The sequence below is a fragment of the Malaclemys terrapin genome, chromosome 3 (genome assembly GCF_027887155.1).
Source record: "Malaclemys terrapin pileata isolate rMalTer1 chromosome 3, rMalTer1.hap1, whole genome shotgun sequence".
In the NCBI taxonomy this organism is placed as follows: Eukaryota; Metazoa; Chordata; order Testudines; family Emydidae; genus Malaclemys; species Malaclemys terrapin.
The window spans coordinates 126950067-126971832 of record NC_071507.1 but is presented as its reverse complement, the minus strand read 5'-3'; positions in this window follow the sequence as shown (position 1 = coordinate 126971832).

Below are 21766 nucleotides of genomic sequence, written 5' to 3'. Positions count from 1 at the left end.
TCTGACCACCTGGTCCCCTTACCGTGCTGCTCAGAACAGCGTGTCAGGCTCCATGTGGAGCCCGACACGCTGCCGCGCTCCCCAGCGGAGCGCACAGCCCGGTCCCTGCCCTCGCAGAGTGCTGCGGAGCAGCGCACTGGGCAGCAGGGGGAGGAGCTCCAGACTGCCGGAGGCCCGATGCGAACATCCGGCGATCTGCGAATGCAGGGAGGGGGAGAAGGGGAGTGATCGTAAGCAGCAGGGGAGAGGAGAGGGAAGCGAAAGATGGGCTCTGGCTGACGGAGCTCCGTGCGAGTAGCACGATCCGGCCGGCTGCCCTGTCAGCCGCACGCGCTCTGCATGGGGGGGAATCCGGACATTTACAAATTCCCCCCATGCTATTTTTAACTCAGAAAAGCCGGACCTGTCCGGGAGAATCCAGATGACTGGTAACCCTATTAAAATACATAGGTCTTGCCCACATTAGGACTTTGCTGTTATTCCTGTAATCAATGGCCAGCCACTGATGTAGCTAAAACATTTCAAAGCCATGTCTACACTACAAACTTTGGTCCACACAAGTTATGGCAGCATAAAGCTGCCAAAGTTAGTATATCGCTTGTGCATGTGCTAACTTTGCTGCTTGCACATTCCACTGTACTGCACACTGCTTTTTGGCAAATTTTCACAATGCGTACATTGTGGGCTAGAAACAAGTTGTGCAAGGGTGACTGGGAGCAAGTGATCACATGTCCATCATACACCTTTCTCCATTGCATAATGCCATCCATATCCTATAATTTTCATGTTTTTTTTTTAAATCACACAAACCCACATGGCACTTGTCGCTACCCACCATCTCCCACAGAAGCATGGAGCCTGCATAGCTCTCCACTATTGTCATAAATGTTGCAAACACAAGATGAACTATCCTCCAGCATTTGCAGAGCCACAGGAAGAAACACAACAATGGGGGACCTGATGATTTCTTCTAAGGGTATGTCTACACTATGAAATTAGGGTGATTTTATAGAAGTCGATCTTTAGAAATCGATTTTATACAGTGGATTGTGTATGTCCCCACTAAGCGCATTAAGTCGGCGGAGTGCATCCTCAGTACCGAGGCTAGCATTGACTCACAGAGCGGTGCACTGTGAGCAGCTATCCCACAGTTCCCGCTGTCTCCGCTGCCCATTGGAATTCTGGGTTAAGCTCCCAATATCTGATGGGGCAAAAACATTGTTGCGGGTGGTTTTGGGTACGTCATCAGTCTCCCCTCCCTCTGTGAAAGCAACTGCAGACAATCATTTCACACCTTTTTTCCTGGGTTACCCGTGCAGACGCCATAGCCCGGCAAGCATGGAGCCCGCTCAGGTCATCACTGCTGTTGTGAGCATTGTAAATACCTTGCGCATTATACTGCAGTATGTGCAGAACCTGGTTAAGAGACGGCAGCGCAAGGACGATTGTGAGGAGGACATGGGCACAGATGATCCTGAAAGCACGGGATGTGGCAATTGGGACATCATGGAGGCACTGGGGCTGGTTGATACAGTGGAACGCCGATTCTGGGCCCAGCAAACAAGCACAGACTGGTGGGACCGCATAGTGTTGCAGGTATGGGATGACTCCCAGTGGCTGCAAAACTTTTGCATGCATAAGGCCACTTTCCTGGAACTCTGTGAGTTGCTTTCCCCTGCCCTGAAGCACAGGAATACCAAGATGAGAGCTGCCTTGACAGTTGAGAAGCAAGTGGCGATAGCCCTGTGGAAGCTTGTAACCCCTGACTGCTACCGGTCAGTCGGGAATTAATTTGGAGTGGGCAAATCTACTGTGGGAACTGCTGTGATTCAAGTAACCAATGCAATCACTGACGTTCTGCTATCGAGGGTAGTGGCTCTGGGAAATGTGCAGGTCATAGTGGATGGTTTTGCTGCAGTGGGGTTCCCTAACTGTGGTGGGGCGATAGAATGCATATCCCTAACTTGGCACCGGACTGCCTTGCCAACCAGTACGTAAACCTAAAGGGGTACTTCTCAATGGTGCTGCAAGCACTGGTGTATCACAAGGGACGTTTCACTGACATCAATGTGGGATGGCCGGAAAAGGTGCATGACGCTCACATCTTTAGGAACTCTGGGCTATTTGAACAGCTGTAAGAAGGGACTTACTTCCCAGACCATAAAATTACTGTAGGGGATGATGAAATGCCAATAGTTATCCTTGGAGACCCAGCCTACCCTTTGCTCCCATGGCTCATGAAGCCATACACAGGCAGTCTGGACAGTAGTAAGGAGCAGTTCAACTATAGGCTGAGCAGGTACAGAATGGTGGTAGAATGTGCCTTTGGATGTTTAAAAGCTTGCTGGCGCTGTTTACTGACTAGGTTAGACCTCAGCGCAATCAATATTCCCATTGTTATTGCTGCTTGCTGTGTGCTCCATAATATCTGTGAGAGTAAGGGGGAGACATTTATGGCGGGGTGGGAGGTTGAGGCAAATCGCCTGGCAGCCGATTTTGAACAGCCAGACACCAGGGCGATTAGAAGAGCACAGCTAGGCGCGCTGCGCATCAGAGAGGCTTTGAAAACCAGTTTCATGACTGGCCAGGCTACTATGTGGGAGTTGTGAGTGTTTTTCCTTAATGCAAACCCGCCCCCTTTGTTGATTTTAATTCCCTGTAAGCCAACCACCCTCCCCCCTTCTATCACAGCTGGCAAAGGAAATAAAGTCACTATTATTTTGAAACCATGCATTCTTTCTTTATTAATTAAAAAAAAAAAGTGAGATAACTGACAAGGTAGCCTGGGTGGGGTGGGATGGGGGAGGAGGGAAGGACAAGGCCACATTGCTTATTGTAGCCACACTACAAATCAAAATTGTTTGAATGACAGCCTTCTGTTGCTTGGGCCATCCTCAGGAGTGGAGTGGCTGGGTGCCCGGAGCCTTCCCCCACCCCGCATTCTTGGGCATCTTGGTGAGGAGGATATGGAATTTGGGGAGGAGGGAAGGCGGTTATACAGTGGATGCAGCGGCGGTCTGTGCTCTTGTTGGCTTTCCTGCAGCTCCACCAGACATCTGGGCATGCCCGTTTGCTCCTCCATTAGCCTCAGCATTGCATCCTGCCTCTTCTCATCGCGCTCACTTGATGCGTTCCTGGACTCTGCCACTGAATGCCTCCATGCATTCACCTGTGCCCTATCAGTGCGGGAGGACTGCATGAGCTCGGAAAACATGTCATTATGATTGCGGTTTTTTCGCCTTCTAATCTGCGATAATCTCAGGGACGGAGATGATGGGGCAGCATAGAAACATTTGCACCTGCGGGGGGATAAAAAGGGAGAATAAAATTTAACATGATACATTTCTGAGAACAAAAGGGAGACTCTTTCACAGTGAATCAAGCAATTCTCAGCAGACAGCACATTTGCTTTAGGTACAAGGTCGCATTTTGCCTTTTATATTGAGCGCCTGCCAGTATTGTGACACATCACATATGGCTGGGCAACAAAATTCGGTTTCCAGGCAGCCATGGTAAGCCAAAAGGTACGCGGGGTTGGCTTCTAACGCCATCATAACATGTGGAAATGGTTTCAAACTGCAGCACCCTCCTTTCCCATAACAAGCAATGCCGGTTGGGTTTGCCATTTAAAAGGAGGGGCTGCGGTTTTTGGGTGGATGTGCAGCACACCCCTTCCCCCACCCCTCCGTGTGGCTATTCTCTGGGATGATCCCTTCACTCCTCCCCCCACTGCGTGGCTATTCTCAGGAATGATCCCTTTTAGCCAAGCGCAAACAAACTGAGGGCAGCCATGAAAGTGCATTTTAATGGTCAGCCACATTAGTGTGGTGTGATGTACTGTGCTCTAGCTGGCTCTGAAGTTCTAGGCTGTTAGGAATTGTGTAGTGCTTGGTATACAAGTATGAGTATCACACTGTCTTTTAATGAACCAATGAATTATGCAACACTTGCTGTACATTTATAATGATTACACTGTGTGGGTCACTGAACCTCTGAGTTCTGCAGTCCTATACAATTACCAGTCGTGGATGTTTTGAGTAGCACTGGGCATTATGCAGTATATACTGTGAAGTAATGGAGATGAATTTTTTTCAAAAAATAGAAATGTATCATGTCGTAAAAATAGTGCCAAAAAATCAATATGCAATTAAACAAACAGTATAGTACCAACTTCTAAAATAAATTAATGGAACGGAACTTTAAAATTAGAAAGGTAGAAAACATTCCTGTCTACATTTTGGCTACACATACAGCAATCATGACTCTCAGACGTCAGAGTATGTGAAGCTATGGTTGTCCTTTCTGTCCCCCAGCATGGAGTGGTCAGGATAGGAGTAAGGATGCAGCCCATGATGCCATGTGGAATTTTGGAGGGTAATATAGGGAGATACTAAACAAGAGTTCTCCAGTAACTGCAAAGGATAGCGAGCCCATGATTTTTGGACCTGTAGGTTAACAAGAATCTGCAGCATTTTTGTTTGATATGTGAGAAACTTCATTATGTCCTGGTGTAAGTCTCTCTCCTTTTCCTGCTCGGACTCCTGGGCCTTTCTTCATGCTGTCTGCCATATTTAGCCTTCAGGCCCTTTGTTCATGGTCCAATGCAGCACTTGCTTGTTGGATATCACTGAACATGTCCTTCCCAGTCCACTTCTTTCTCCTTCTCCTCAAGGTCAGGCGTACCACAGGTCTGGAAGGGGGCACCCCTCAAGATCGCAAACAGACAGATGTATCATTGGATTTACCCTGTTAGGGTCAACATAAGTCACACAGTATCTACACTCACACTGTGTCAATCTCTGTAGGTCAACCATAATTCAACACCACTTGGGAAGGTGGTTTTATTTTGTTGCCACAATGGGACACTTATGTTGGCTGGAGACAAATTTGAATGTAGACACATACGCAAATAGGTTTATGCCAAGGCAACTTATATCAACCTAACTTTGCAGCATAGACCAGACTTGAACTGCAAGTTGCAGCTTTCCTTGTCTACATTTGCAGGGTTTGCAGTGATGCAGCTACATCAGTGGTTGGCCATTAATTGCTGGAAGCAAGGCAAATTCCCCATGTAGACCTGGTCTTAAATAGCTTCTTGAACATACCTTTCTTCCCGTCTTGCTTAATGGCAGCCCTGACTAGCTGACTATGGGGACAGCTCACAGGTATGTGAGATTGCAGGCTCTGCTGGCAACCTTCTTCCTCTTTCATTAATCCAAAAATTTCCCTTCTCTTGCAGGACTCAGCTCAGCCTCGGGTGGAATCAATGGTTGGTGTCTCTTCCTAGACAGCATGTAGCTTTTGAGAGGTTGGGGAATGGAAGCCAAAAATAAATAATAGAGAAGAAAGAAAGAACAAAAGAAAGAGAAAAAAACAGGAAAAAAGGAGAGAATGTACACAAGGGGCTAGCTACATGTCCATCCTAAGTGAACAAAAATAGTTAGGAACCACTGCTGCCAGAGCTTCCATTTCTTCCTGGGGGCTGGATGGTCCATTTGGTCTCTTCTAATTTGTATGCATAGGAAGTAGTCAGTGTGTATATGCTTCAGTGGGTGGGCCAGGTCTGTGGCTGCACTCTTCCCCTACTGCCATACCCACAGCCCTTGCTAGGGTGATGTTGACAGAGCCCTACAGAGCTGTGCATCTTAGGGTTAACACCTCACTGAGGGAAATGCATGAACAGCTCCCTCCCTCAGAACTATTGTTCCAGATTGTCTGCAGACTCAGGCAGAGAGCAGTAATACTCAACTCATGTTTTCAAGCTTTTCTTCACAATCATGAAGGCCAAGAACTTCCCTTACTTTTTAGAAAATGAAAACTGAGATTCTGCTGTAATCACATGACTCCAGGAGCTGGGGCCCTACGGCCTGTTGTTCCTATACCTTAATCCAGCCCTGGATCTCAGACATGATGGTGATGAGTGCCATAGTACATATAAAGAAGTGACAAAATATACTCTGTTAGTGAGCTAGCTATAACATATGATATATTCTGCAGCTAAATGCAGCTGCTATTTCAATCGATGTTTTATTTCAATTTATAATGAATAGTTAAAAAGCATCTCTCGGCTTCTACGTGTCTTTAACACACACTAAAAATACAGCAATATGAAAAATAAATCCAGCATCTTCTCCCCAACCCCAAAGCAGAACAATAACCAACCAGAGAGAGAATCAACCCCAAACAAAATCCTTCATATCACAAATACCCACCCTTACTGCATCTGTCCCATGGTGGGCTCTTCCATGCCCACCTTCTGGCCCACACTCTCAGTCTCTCCTCTCAAGACCAAATACAGTCCCCAAAATAAAGTACTTCCCTTCTAGGGCAGAAACACAGTCTCCGAATAAATGGAGACCTTCTTGATCTGAGCTTCTTATGTTCAGTGTCCTCCTGACTCCTTCCCCCAGCTTCCTCTCCCTGCCTAGTATATAAAACAACATCCTTCCTCACTAAGGCCTGATCCAAAGCCTTCTGAAGTCAACTCTTTCCATTGATTTCAAGGGGTTTTGATCAAGCCCTATTCTCTTAATGTCCTAGTAATATATGCACTGTACAGGAGGAGAGACAAGATGGAACTCTGAACGCCATAGAACAGGAATGCCTTTAGGGATGATGAGCCATTGCCAGGCTCCTCTCTCAGCAGAGGAGGAAGAGAGCCAGCTAAGAGCGGCCCCATCCACTGCTGTTATCATCAGGTGAGTCAAGAATACTTCATGACCCAATAATAGTAAAGGTCATGGATAGCGCTAATAATATCAGAAGGGACACCTAATCACCTATCGCCAGCAAGAGATCATCTACCCATGCCACTAGAGCAATCTCTATGCTGTATCTGGGTTCATTCCCAGACTTGCAAGGTTCAAGATGATCTGAGGCATCTAGAGTTGTCTTGCTGCACCCTTGTAGTAAATGTTATAGACCTGAAACATCGTCATTGGTAATAAGTTAATAACTTTTTGGAATGTATTGAGGACAACTTTTTCTTTCAGAAAGTGCAGGAATTAACTAGGGGGACAGCCATTTTAAACTTAATTCTGACCAACAGCCATTCATAATCGGTTGCAATTCTAAAGGTAGACAGGAATTTGGCTTAAAGTGATCATGATATAATAGATTTTATGATTCTAAGAAAAGGAAGGAGTAAGAGCAGCACAATAAGGACAATGGACTTTAAAAAACAGACTTTAACAAACTCAGAGAATTGGTAGGGTCCCATGGGAAGAAAATCTAAGAGGAAAAGGAGTTAAGTAGAACTGACTTAACTTAAGGAGATAATATTAAAGGCACAAATGCAAACAATCCCAATGTGAAAGAAAGGTAGGAAGAATAGTAAAAGACAAATATGTCTCTGTGAGGAGCTCTTTCATTACCTGAAAATCAAAAAGGAATCCTACAAAAAGTGGCAACATGGACCAATTGCTATGGAGTAGTAGAAAAGAATAGTACAAGCATGTAGACACAAAATCAGAAAGGCTGAGGCATAAAATTAATTACACCTAGCAAGGGACATAGAAGGCAATAAGAAGTGGTTCTTAAAATACATTAGGAGCAAGAGAAAGATGAAGGAAAGTGTAGGTCCTCTATTTAGCAGGGAAGGAGACCTAATAACTCATGACATCAAGAAGGCCAAGGTGTTGAATGCAATGTTGATGGCAAAGCACCTGGCATTGGCCACTGTCAGAAGACAGGATACTGGGCTAGATGGACCTTTGGTCTGACCGAGTACAACCATTCTTATGTTCTTATTTTGTTTCAGTCTTCACTAAAAAGGTTAACGGTGACCAGATACTCAACACACTTAATATTAAAAACAAGGGAGAAGGAACACCGCCAAAAACAGTGGAATAACAGTTTGAAGAATATTTAGATAAGTTAGATGTATTCAAGTCATCCTAGGGTATTTAAAGAACTAGGGGAAGCAATCTTGGAACCATTAGCAATTATCTATGAGAACTCATGGAGGATGGGTTAAGTCCCAGAGGACTGGAGAAGGATAAACATAGTACCTAGCTTTAAAAGAGGGAACAAAGAGGACCCAGGAAATTATAGCTCAGTCAGCATAACTTTGATACCTGGAAAAATACTGGAACAAATGATTAAACAATCAATTTGTAAGCCCTTGAGGATAATAGAGTTATGAGGAATAGACAGCATGGATTTGTCAAGAATAAATCATACCAAACCAACCTAATTTCCTTCTCTGATATGGTTGCTGGCCTAGTGGCTGGGGCAAAGCAGTAGACATGATATATCTTGATTTTAGTAAGGCTTTTAACACAGTCTCACATGGCATTCTCATAAGCCAACTAGGAAAATGTGGCCTAACTAGTTGAAAAGTTATACTGAAAGAGTAGTTATTAATGGTTTGCTGTCAAACTGGGAGGACATATTTAGTGGGTACCACAGGGGTCAGTTCTGGGTCTAGTACTATTCAATATTTTCATTAATGACTTGGATAAAGGAGTGGAGAGTACACTTATAAAATGTGCAGATGACACCAAACAGAGAGATTATAAGCACTTTGGAGGACAGGGTTAGAATTCAAAATGATCATGACAAATTGGAGAATTGGTCTGAAATCAACAAGATGACATTCAATACAGACAAGTGCAAAGTACTTCACCTAGGAAGGAAAAATCAAGTACACAACTACAAAAGGGGAATAACTGGCTAAGTGGTAGTACTGCTGAAAAGGATCTTGGGGTTATAGTGCGTCACAAGTAGAATATGAGTCAACAATGTGATGCAGTTGCAAAAAAAAGCTAATATTCTGGGGTGTATTAACAGGAGTGTTATATGTAAGACACAGGAGATAATTGTCTCATTCTACTCGGCACTGGTGAGGTCTCAGCTGGAGTACTGTGTCCAAGTCTGAGTGCCACACTTGAGGAAAGATGTGGACAAATTGGAGAGTATCCAGAGTGAGCGACAAAAATGATAAAAAGGTTTAGAAACCCTGACCTATGAAAAAAGGTTTAAAAAACTGGGCATCTTTAGTCTTGAGAAAATGAAGACTGTTATCAGGGTCCTCAGTCTTCAATATGTTAAGAAGATGATGATCAATTTTTTCCATGTCCGCTGAAGGTAGGACAAGAAGTAATGGGGTTAATTTGCAGCAATGGAGATTTAGGTTAGCTAGTAGGAAAAACTTGGTTACTGTCAGGGTAATTAAGCTCTGGAATAGACTTCTAAGGGAGGCTGTGGAATTCCCATCACTGCAGGTTTTTAAGAATAGGTTGGACAAACACCTGTCAGGAATGATCTAGGTTTACTTGGTCCTGCCTCAGTACAGGGGGCTGGGAGGCATGACTTCTTGAGGTCCCTACCAGCTCTACATTTCTATGAGTCTTTGATTAACATCAAATCATTGAATTGCTTTATCAGATTAAGAGCCAAGGACAGATTTATTTTATAAGGATAAAAACACAACTGCATTGAAGATTGTATGTGGGCATGGATACAGACAACACAGTGGATAACAGCTAATTTCATACATGCAGTTTTGTGACTACCCAGCTATCCTGCTTGCAAAACCAGGTTCCAAGGCAATGAGCAGAAACAAACAGAAACCACACCAGGAGAAGTAAAGAAAAGTGGATTGGAGTACAGTCCTTAGAACAGAAATTCCCTATGTAATTCTGTTGGTGTCCAAATGCTACAGTGACGGGTGCACTAGAAATTAGATTAGAATAGCTCTGAAGTCCAGTAGATATGACATTGGACTGGGAGTCAAGAGATCTTGGTTCCATTACTGTCTATGTCTGCTGTATACATTGGCCTAGTCCAGGGGTAGGCAACCTATGGCACACGTGCTAAAGGTGGCACGCAAGCTGATTTTCAGTGGCATTCTCACTGCCTGGGTCCTGGCCACCGGTCCAGGGGGCTCTGCATTTTAATTTAATTTTAAATGAAGCTTCTTAAACATTTTGAAACCTTATTTACTTTACATACAACAATAGTTTAGTTATATATTTTAGACTTATAGAAAGAGACCTTCTTAAAAGGTTAAAATGTATTACTGGCACGCGAAACCTTAAATTAGAGTGAATAAATGAAGACTTGGCACACCACTTCTGAAAGGTTGCTGACCCCTGGCCTAGTCACTTCATCTCTGTCCCCCTCCCACCCTTTATCTTGTCTACAAAGCCTTTGAGACAGTGACTGTCTTACTATGTATTTGTACAGTGCCTAGTACACTGGAGCCCCAGTCTTGATTGTGACTCTATGTATTACCATAATACAAATTATAATAGATTAGGGAACAAATCAATTAATTTGGATACTAAAAAGAACTGATAAAAAAATGAGCGGGTCTGACATATGCCATCCAGTAGAGGGCAGCAGTATGCATACACACAACCCTGTGCATAACAACTGTCATCACAACCGGAATGGCATTTTGCTCCAAAGAATCATGATTTTGCTTTAAGAAAATTCAGTATACCCAGTCTTGACCCTTTCTCATTCTTCTCACCAATTTGCTGTTCTAAAGACCACCACTCTCTTTGGTTGTTAAACTGAGGTCTAGAAATTTACTGTTAATTACCCTACTTACAAACCGGATAAGCAGCACCAGGAATCCAACAAGCCACTTTGTTCACAGAAAGATGCAAGAGTAACCATTCCTTTCATTGTGATTGTCTTGCTCACTAATGTTTTCCCTGCTAATGAATTACATGCTTGTTAGGAAGGAACTAGTTTTTATGGCACCCATAGCTTTAGCTAGATTAAAGGCTACAGGTCAGAGACAGGTTTTCCCACATCCACTATGGCTAACTAAAAACTAATGGATATTCTTATCAAAATTTAAAATTCTCTTTAGAAATACTGCTGCATTATCCCCTCTGAGCAGAGACTGTTCAGATTGGGAAAAACTGTAAAAAAAATTCAAGACATAATGTTGGAGTCACACAGAATACAGAGTAGTCTAATGGTTTCTGAGATTGAAGAAAGTGTTGCTATTGAACTGCTAAACAGTTTCTTATTTTTCTTAACATTAGAAATGGAATAAATTACAAAGCAAAACTAGAAATGATCTCGCTTCTCCAACTTAGAGTCATGGTAGTGACTGGAAGACAGGTATGAAAGAAAGCATGGGCCAAATTCTCTGCCAGTATAAATGAGCATTTACCCCAGCTCAGAATCTGCCAATTACTGTTACCATTTATCCAGGACAAATCACCTTATTAATGGAACCATTGACTTCCTATTGAAGTGTCACTGAAGTGACTCCTTGCATAAGTAAAGCCTGCATGCCCCTTATGGGGGTATCTGGGCTGCACTGACATTACCAAGCATTTTAAGTTTTGTGCTTTTATTCAGACTTAATTATTCTAAATTATTCATACAAAAATTAGTTGAATACCTGTCCAGACTACAGAGAAACATAACCAAACAGTAGGAAGTGTCTTCTTTTTCTTCTACATGTCATGCTGAAAAAAAAAAATTAATTAACTCTGATTTCTCATGATAGTTTGCGGAATTTGTGTAATTGTTGATATGAACCTGGGAAGACAATTTGTTTTCATTCTGTGAACCTAATTCTCATCTCATGCTGCTGCTTGTACAGTGTAAACCCTATTTACTTCAGTGGTCTTATTCCTGATTTATACAAGTATAAGTGAATTCAGCAAGGGGCCCTATAATTCATAGCTTCTGTAATACTTGCTTATAGAACCACAGGGATTCATTGGAACACTGCAAAGTACCAACTACAGCACACACAGGCAGGACTAATCTTCCCCCTAAACTCCACAGATCAGATACAATAACATAATAATATACAAGACAACAACTTAATATTAAGATAAAAGTACAGCACAATCTATTGTTGGAGGTGCTGTCTGCACTAATCATTACAACTTCCCACCACTCACCCACACCTCAAGTTGAATAAAAATTTTAAAACAGTAACTCTTAGGAATCTAGATAGTCTACCACTCACACAGGTTTCCATGTTCAACTGTTTGCTCAAGTCCTTTATTTGGTCATGGAGACATCACTCAGCTGGATTTATATTATCAATGAGTACAGAGTTCTTGTCCTCCAGGGTAGGCCTATCCATTATGGACAGACTGTCTGCTGAAGACATGCTGTGTGTTGAGTTCCCAAGGACACTCTGGCAGCTCCTCCTTCTCAATTGGTCTCCCACCAAAAGTCACAGGAACCTGCTGAGATACCTCCAAATCTTCTTCTGCATCCTCTTTGGAATGGTGGTTGGGTATCCTCAGTGTTTGTTCTCTGCATTCTCTCACTGAATAGGTGCACTTGTTCTTGATGCACTATAAAGGGATAAGCTCTTGCTTTTCTACATCAGCAAGGCTAAGTTGTTTAGTTTAATTACCTTGTAAGGTCCTCTCCAAAGAGGAATGCATTTGGGATTTTTTCCAGGCTGCTTTTTCCAGTTGCATAGCCACACCTTCCCTTCTTCCTGGATGGGCACGCAATTCTTTTTCCTGGCCTCTCGAGCCTGGCATACTTGCTTCTGGCTCATCTGTTCCTTCACCTTCTTGAATGCTGTCTGGAGGTCACTGATATGAGACTCAACCCTGTCTCTTACCTGTGTAGATGCAGGACGCCTTACCAGTTCTTGCTGCCTGAACATCAAGTTTCAGGGAAGCATGAGTTTGCAGAGTCCAGAAATAATCTTATAAGGAGAGTATGGATAGCTGAGTGCTGGCTGATGTTATATCCAAAGATGACAAAAAAGTGTTTTCATATCCCAGTCTCGTTGGTCTTCACTGACCAAGACTCTAAGCCTAGAACAAATGGGACAGTTTCCTTGCTCCTCCCTCATTATTCGCGGGGTGGGTGACACTGGGCTTCATCTTGGTTATTTGGAACTATTCAGATTCCTTCCTCTGATCACTGCAGATGCAGCTTGATGGGCCAATCAACACTACATGTTTCATCAATGCATCTGTAATTGTCTCAGGCCTTTTATCCTTCAGTGGCTGCACCATCTTCTTTGAGAAGGTCTCAGACACTACCAGCACATACTGAATTCCACTTTGTATAAACTCAAGTCAATCTGTATGAACTCCCAGGGCTTACTAAATTGGGGCATTTCTCCTAAAGGAGTTCTGCCTCTCCTTGCTGGTGCTTTCCTTTCTTGACAGGTAAAGCAAGAAAAGAGGCTTTGAGACACTGGACACTGTCCCCAGGAGCTGATTTTTCACAACTGCACTTCCTGGTTAGTCACATAAATTGCTCTTACTCAGAACTCATACTTTGGTCCAGCTTGAGACAGTTCTGCTAAAGAGCAATCCAGACTGGATATTACTAGCTTCAACCAGTCTTCCAGGTTCCCTGAGGCAGTCCTTTCCCTTAGGAGTATTATTGCATGATGACTTGCCTTCACCACAACTTTATGCTGAGCTACCTCAGGGGGCAATTCCTCTCCATCATCCTGTAGAGGTACTTCTAAGCCTCCAAAACTTGCTGACCAGGGTCCACATTTCCTCCTGCCTGCACACAGCAAAGGTATCTGAATAGTGTCCAGGGGCAGGTGTGTTCTATTAACACTCTAGGACAGGGGTAGGCAACCTTTCAGAAGTGTTGTGCCGAGTCTTCATTTATTCACTCTAATTTAAGGTTTTGCGTGCCAGTAATACATTTTAACGTTTTTAGAAGGTTTCTTTCTAGAAGTCTATAATATATACCTAAACTATAGTTGTATGTAAAGTAAATAAGGGTTTTAAAATGTTTAAGAAGCTTCATTTAAAATTAAATTAAAATGCAGAGCCCCCCAGATCGGTGGCCAGGACCCGGGCAGTGTGAGTGCCACTGAAAATCAGCTCGCATGCCACCTTCGGCACACGTGCCATAGTTTGCTTACCCCTGCTCTAGGAGTTCTTGTGATGCCCTTGGATGAAATCCACTCCCGTTACAACAGCACTAGAAATATTGGTCAGCACAGCAGAGTCCATTTAGTATGCAGAGACCCCAAGTTCAGTGGGAGCTGGATTTTTCCAGTTATCTCCAGTGGCTGATGATTAATAGTCACCAATTTAACTCCTGCAGTACAATTTACTTCCCCTTCCACACTGGGTGTTCTCCATTGATCAGACTTATTTCAGATCCTGAGTCCAACACCATTATGGTTTTCCAGCCATCGATGTCTCCAGACACATAGTAACAGGTACTGGGCAGCTCTTCACATGAGCTGTTCTAGTAGTTGCCAACAGTGGCTCTGTTGCTCAGAAACATCTAGTTTCCCTTGATATGGCTTCCCTCTGCTTGGGTAATTCCATCTTGATTGATGGAGGGGGGAGGGATAGCTCAGTGGTTTGAGCATTGGCCTGCTAAACCTTGAGTGAGGGAAGGGGGGCCATCTGGGGCAAAAACAGTACTTGGTCCTGCTAGTAAAGGCAGGGGGCTGGACTCAATGACCTTTCAAGGTCCCTTCCAGTTCTAGGAGATAGGATATCTCCATTAATTTAATTTAATTTAATTGATCTTTGCCTCCTCATCACCTGCAAACGTCAACTGGGATCTACTTGGGAAACAGTCTCTCTCATCTGACCCACAGGCTGCCTGCAAATATTTACACCTGGGTGTCCTCCAATTTTTTAGCCACTTTTCTATCCATCTTTTCTCAGAGAGCTGCATCTGGTATAAAGGAGTCACTGTGGGGCTGGGAATTAACAACTGATACCTTTAAAGAAACAGCAATTTTTTTCAATATCTTGAACTCAGTGTAAGCTGGTCCATAGGTCTATCCAGCATGTTATCTTCCTTCACCAACAGGTTATGAAGTTCCCCTGTTAAACTGTTTATAAAGTGACTTTTCACACAGGATTCTCTCATGACTTCCCAATGGGCATAGGCCCCAATCTGCATTGCCAGCTCCAGATTGAGTGCAACAAGTTCTGCTTCATTTGAATTATCTCCCAGCCAAGGTAACACAGGGAAAGCCCTATTGAGCAGTCTCTGCAGTGCACACAAATAATTATGCAGGGGCTCCCTCCCTGCCACCTCCTGGTTTACCATTCCTGCCTCTATTTCAGAAGGGCCAACCCCCCTCATAGCAGTCATATGTGTTTGTGTTATTACCTATAAGACTCACGAGCCACACTGGAAGCTGCTGGTAAAAGGCTTTAAGCACTGTGCTTTTTTCTCATGAGTCCACTCATTCACAGGGAGCAACAGCTCAAAGTCTGTCAAATACTCACAAGTTCCAGTCTCATCTGCATGTCCAGTAGATTTCTCCTCAAGCAAAGTGGTTTTGCCATCTTGAAGGCACTGCCACCAATTGTAATACTCACTCGCAGAATCACAGAGATTTACTGGAACACTGTAAGTACCAACTCCAGCACAAATAGGCAGGACTGAACTTCTGCTAACGCCCCGCCGCCCCTCACCAAGATCAGGCACAACTCCATAATAACATACAACAACAATTTAACACTGAGATAAAGCTACAGCACCATCTATTGGTGGAGGTGTGGTGTGCACTAATCATTGCAATTCCTTTTTTTCATTATGTTTTCTTGTAATTTTCAATAGGGGTTATCAAAGCTCGGACAAAAGGATTTAGCAGTAGGGATAGAAAAGAAAGAAAAGAGTTTAGCTATGTTGTATGGGAAGATGCAAGAGGATCTCGCACTAGCCTGAATGTGAAGGTTAAAAGAGGGAGGAGTCAAGAATGAGGGCACTGGGGTTACGGCCCTGGTGAATGGGAAGGATTATGGAATTGTCTATCATGATGAAGAAAGGGGAAAGGAGAAGGTTTGAGGGACTAGTAGGAAAATGAATGAGTTCTGGTTGGCTTTGCCATCTAGAATGTAAGTTGAAGGCAGAACATGCAGGAGAGGTGTCTCAGAAGCATTGGCAGATCTGAGTCTGAAAGAAGGGCAGATATTAGGATGGAGAGATACATTTGAGAGTTGTCAACATAGAGATGATCACTGAAGCTATATGGATGAGCTTTTACTTGTTGGAGAATGATAGCATATAGTAAATAAAATAATTTCATTACAAATTTGCATACATGGTGAAGTTGGCATGAATCCAGGCTCTAGTGTATTATAGTTAAATATGTAATGCCTCCTCTTTTGGAGGTCGGTATCCTGCATTTATAAAGCATGGATTTAATCTAATAAATCTCTTCTATCTCTAACTACTATGATCCTATATGTCTCTATTTCTTTAATTCAAAGGACCAATGTTGGCACCCTCTTGTGGCTAATTTAATCCATGTAAAGCCTAGCAATTTTCAACCAAAACCACTATGTCATCTAGTTAACATATATAATCAGGCTGGCTTATGGAGTCTATAGGCAAAAATCCTGTTGGGACTGGTTATTGTTGTTTTTCTGTAAATGTGACAAGAAAAACTAAATCCTTTTCACTAAATTAACATGCTTCATACAAGAAACTGAAGTCATATGTAATCCACAACATTAAATGTGAGCAAAAATGTCCCAGTTAGAAAAGCAGGTAAGTTACATGAATGTTAATGATCTCAAATTTATATAATTCATCCAGAAGAATCCCAAAGCAAACTTTCCCAATGGATTTACAAACCATACACCCAATCCTTTTCTCGGATACTTCTTTGTTAATCTAGCAACTGAGTAGGATTTGGCTATCTGGGAATCACTAACTCTACACGGAGGTGCAGACACCTGAGTGGTGAAACACAGCCATTGCTGAACAGTGCACACAGCACTACACAACGGTGCAGGCACATCCTAGAAATACCATCACCAACGGAAAATGCAGAGCCATGTTAGGTTAACAGGAGGGAGTTACCCTGCCCTAACTGGCATTTAGTTGGGAGTCCTTGGGACACTATGCTTAACACTTCTGCTCTTGAGAAAAGTGCCACACAAGTGATGTGGAGTTGGAATTCTGCCTCATCCTAAAGATGGCACCACCTGGTGGCACAATGTGCCCTACCACCCTCTTGGGGTATTGGTTCAGCACTGGCTTAGAGGAAAGAGAGCCCCCTACTGAAAGACCAGCATCACTTCCTGCAGCACCTGGGGATTTCCTTGAAGGTTTCCTGCTCTAATTTTGAGGTAGCCTGCTTAATATGAGATCTGGAAAACCACACCCTGAAATGAATTAGTTGCACATAAAAGGTGATGCATACTAAAAGCAGCCAGGTTACAAAAGGGTTAGTCATATAAATGACCAAATAAAACAAGGTACAATTAGTAATAATTTTGGTTTTCCGAGGATCTTTAATCTGAGTTCATGATGCCTCAATGGCCAAGTTAACCTGAACTGTATCTTGTTTAACTTGGTCAATGAAATGGCAAACATTTTGTGAGTGGGTGATTTTCCCACCCTGCTCCAAAACATAATGCACCCACCCCCGGAGACTCTGAACTCATCCTCTCTCAGTGTTTGGATTCATTAACAGTAAGATAACACAGATTCCAACAAAAGCCTCTCTGCAGTGCTAGCTGGTCCCAGGGTACTTCCCTCAAGACTATTCAGCCCACACTTTAAATCCTTTCTCCTCAAAAAGCCATTCACGTTTTCCTTGGATCCAATTGGGTTCACAAGTCACTGGCCTCTGTGAGTCATCAGAACCCACTAATCCCTTTCCCAGCAGGAACACCCTGCTAACAATGCTAACAATGTGCGGGTGTTCCAGGCAAACCCTGGATTTAACATCTCTACTCTAGTTTATGCCACACACGTGCTTTTTTCTGTCATATCTATCCTGCCCACTGCCACAGGGATCAAGGAGCCCAAACCCTCGCCACTGATTTCAGTACCCGCCAGATCTTTACTTCCCTTATACAACATCTCTGCCAACTTCAAACTGGCCATCATAGCACCCCAAATGCTGCAGCTGAGCTGGGTTCCAGGATAAGGGCTTTCCAGGGCAGGCTACAAAGGCTCAAGCAGCCTGTTCGCGCTCCCAACACACCACCACCCTTCCGACATACGCTGCCAGCTCCCTCATAAAAAATAATATACCCCCCAGCCCCATAACTCTCAGGAATAATTCCCCAAAACTCTCCTGCAAGATACTAATCTTCCCCATCCCATTGCAACAAGCCCCAAAAGTGAACTCCTTCTTGATGTTTAAGTCACCCACCTTCAACCAAAACAGGGGAAAACTAGCCAAAGCATTCCCGCCTCACTGCCACTGAGGGTGGACCATAAGGGTGATCTAAAGTGTGGCAGGCAGAAAAGCCATCATTAAATCTAATGCCCACAACCATACACAATTAGCCCCTCTCCCATGTAGCACACCCACAATTCCAGAAGAAAAAAAACACTCTGTTTCAGATTTGCTTCTTTGTAAAACTATAGGGATTGTTATGGATAGAAAGGCATAGATGGGACCATCTAATCCTCTCCTCACCCTTAAATGTTTGCACATAGTATTCTTTGTGAATCAAATGCAATAAAAATGCCATTTTAATGCACCTGTCAGGTTATTTTCTTTAGAAACAAAATAAGAGGGTTTTTTTTAAAGCATGACTAGGAAATGGTTCATTGTTAATAAGCAATCATGTTATGCTGAAAAGATTCATCCTGAAATAAGTTTACATTTTTTTTTTTTAGGTGGGGAATGCTACATCTGAGCAATTTAATGGTGCAACATTTTGTTTAGGGGTCCTGGGTAGCTCTCAATTTCTTTTACTCATATGTTTCTAATTAAATCTTAATTGTGCCATATGAAGTGTAAAAAGAGCTGTTAGACTGGGTACCTTTCATGAGAGGAAAACAGGATGATCTTTGTAAAATAGCTAACGTCTCGAAAAAGAAAAAAACATGCAAAAGAGCCTCTTAGAAGTAAGAACACTGAAAAAATGACACAAACATTAAAGAACTGCATAATAGTAAAATTATCGTAAGTAACACTATTTCTTGATTGACATCAGTGATGTTAAAGATACATGGTTATTAACAATCATAAAAATATCCACTTGGGGTGAATGGCTATCTATGTTCAGAAATCGATACTGGACCAAATTATGCTGTACGTTTCTCTTGGGTCGGTCTAGGGTAACTCCGTTTTCATTTCCATATATCTATATATTTAACTAATGTCTTGCCACCTTGAAAAGGCATATTTGTTAATATACGAAACTGTCTACTTATATTTGTTGTTGAGATGCACTAACTAGGATATAAAAATAAATAGATATATTTTCTTGCATAGCTAGACTCGGAAGGATTCGATTTTTATCAGTAAATGTCAGTCAACATTGATTTCACCATATGCACACAAACCAACAAAAAATACTTCCATCAGTAATCTCAATGTACAGATAGGCAAAGTAAGAAAATGTTGCTTGAGAACATATTAGACTTGATTTGAGGGTATTTACTTTGTGTATTTTGGCATGTGATGTTGACAAATTGTGTTTTAACAAGCAACAGAGGGTCCTGTGGCACCTTTAAGACTAACAGAAGTATTGGAGCGTAAGCTTTTACAGATTCAGATTGCTTCAGATTTACAGATTGCTTTTTACAGATTCAGACTAACACGGCTACCCCTCTGTGTTTTAACAGTTATAAAGCTTTTACCTTTTGAATCTCTGCATCGACCATCATTAGCTAATTATTTTCTGATCCCTTATTGTTTGCCCCCAATAATTTCCCCAAACTGTGAACATTTAAATCAATGAAAATAGAAAAAAAATCTTTAAAACAACCATTGATCGTATCCCACAGAATGATCAAAGATAAACAGTGAATTCTGCAAATCCTGTGCATAGTTCATTCCGAGCCAGATTCTGCTCTCATACCCATACAAGCCCATTGAACTTCAGTGGGGTTTCATAGCTATACAGGCATGAGCCAGAGCCTGTTGAAGTCAACAGGAGTCTTCCCTGCTGACTTCAATAGACTTTGGATCAGGTTCTCAGGGAGAGCAGAATCTCATCTTATATTTTATATTTGTCCTGGTGTAACTGCAATATGATTTTCTGTATTGCACTTTTCATAACAGACAATCGCTATTTATCTTTATTAGAAGTGCTGCTCAGGGGCTGGCTATTCTCCAGAAACACAGAAGAATATTCCCTAATGATCACTCCATGGACAACACGGGACTCTATGTCAGGACAGAATTGGAGCCTTCATCTGTGAAGTGGTAACAAGTTCACATGAATACTACAGACATTGGCGCAGATGGCACCTGCACTTTTAGCTGGCTGTAAGCTATTGTAACCGTACCTATGAAAGAGAAAATTGAGAAGGTGAAGGGGAAAAATAATAATGTCTTCCTATCTTTAATCCCCAGAGTGGGTCTAATCCAGATGACTTTCCTTGTACAAATAGTCCCACAGAAGCAAATTAGCATCCTTTTCTCCTTATTTCCCTCCCAATTTCATTTTACACTGCAGTCATTAGGCAGTTTACATGCATAGCAGAAGCCTACTCACATGAGTGAAGAGAGAAGAATTTGGCAAATGTCTCCAGTTTGCTAATTATTTCTCTAGAGATACCTATTCTGGTCAGTCCTCTAACATATCAGCTTCTGCCTCTTTGCTAACACTGCTCCTGGCTGACAGCTTTCTGCCACCCTCCTGCTAATTAGGAGATGTACTCCTCTAACAAGGAAAACAATAACGGAAGATCTTCCTTTAAAGAAAGCTGGATTATTTCAATGAAGGCCTACTCAGAGCCTGAGGATCCATTGTTCTAGTAGTCTGAAACTACACTGGGGAGCTCAGTGTCTATACTGATTGGAAAACTTGAGGTCTCCAGTATTAAAATGAAGGGTCCCATGGGACATGAGTTTCCTTCAATGAAATTATGGGAGGAAGTGCGGTGTGGTGCTTAGATCACTGGTTGAGCAGGGGGTTGGACTAGATGACCTCCTGAGGTCCCTTCCAACCCTGATATTCTATGATTCTTTGATTCTATGATAGGGAGCAGGGCTTTTGTTGTTCTGTTCCTGGCTCTGCTATTGTCTCACTGTGTGAATCTGAACAAGTCCCTTATCTCTACCACTAACTGCTGTATAGCCCCGTTACATGATCTGTGAAATGGGATTACTAATACTTCCCTCCTCACAGGAGTGTTGTGTGGCGTGATTAATTAATATTTGTTCAGTGCTTTGAGATACTTGAATGAAAGGTGCTAAGTATGTCAACATTACAGCATATTTTACAAACATTGTTCTAGAGTTGTTTACCACTAAGGGCCAAATCTGCTTATCTTATTCATGTAAGTACTGTTGACTTCAGTGGAACTACTTGCATGAATTACAGTGGCGGATTAATGATTTTGTCGCACCTACGCCCTGAAATAATTGCTGCCCCGGCCCCATATGAACTTGTTTTAGTTTTTTTACAAATTTGTTTGAACTAAAATGAATCTAAATATCATTAAAATAATTGAACAGTTACGAGTTTTATTATAAATAAAAAGAACAGGAGTACTTGTGGCACCTTAGAGACTAACAAATTTATTAGAGCATAAGCTTTCGTGGGCTACAGCCCACTTCTTCGGCTGTAGCCCATGAAAGCTTATGCTCTAATAAATTTGTTAGTCTCTAAGGTGCCACAAGTACTCCTGTTCTTTTTGCGGATACAGACTAACACGGCTGCTACTCTGAAACCTGACATTATAAATAAAATTACAAGTTCAGCGGACCCTCGCTTGAACGCGCGTCTGTATAGCGCAATTTCGCTTATAGCACAGGACCGTGCATGGATCCAAAACTGAGAACCGCTTAATTTCTTCCTTCTGGTCATATTATTAATGCTTAGGATTCTCGCGAGTATGTTTACTAAATGGCGTCGCACTGTCATTGGTGGTTTCAATACGCGCTATGATTGGT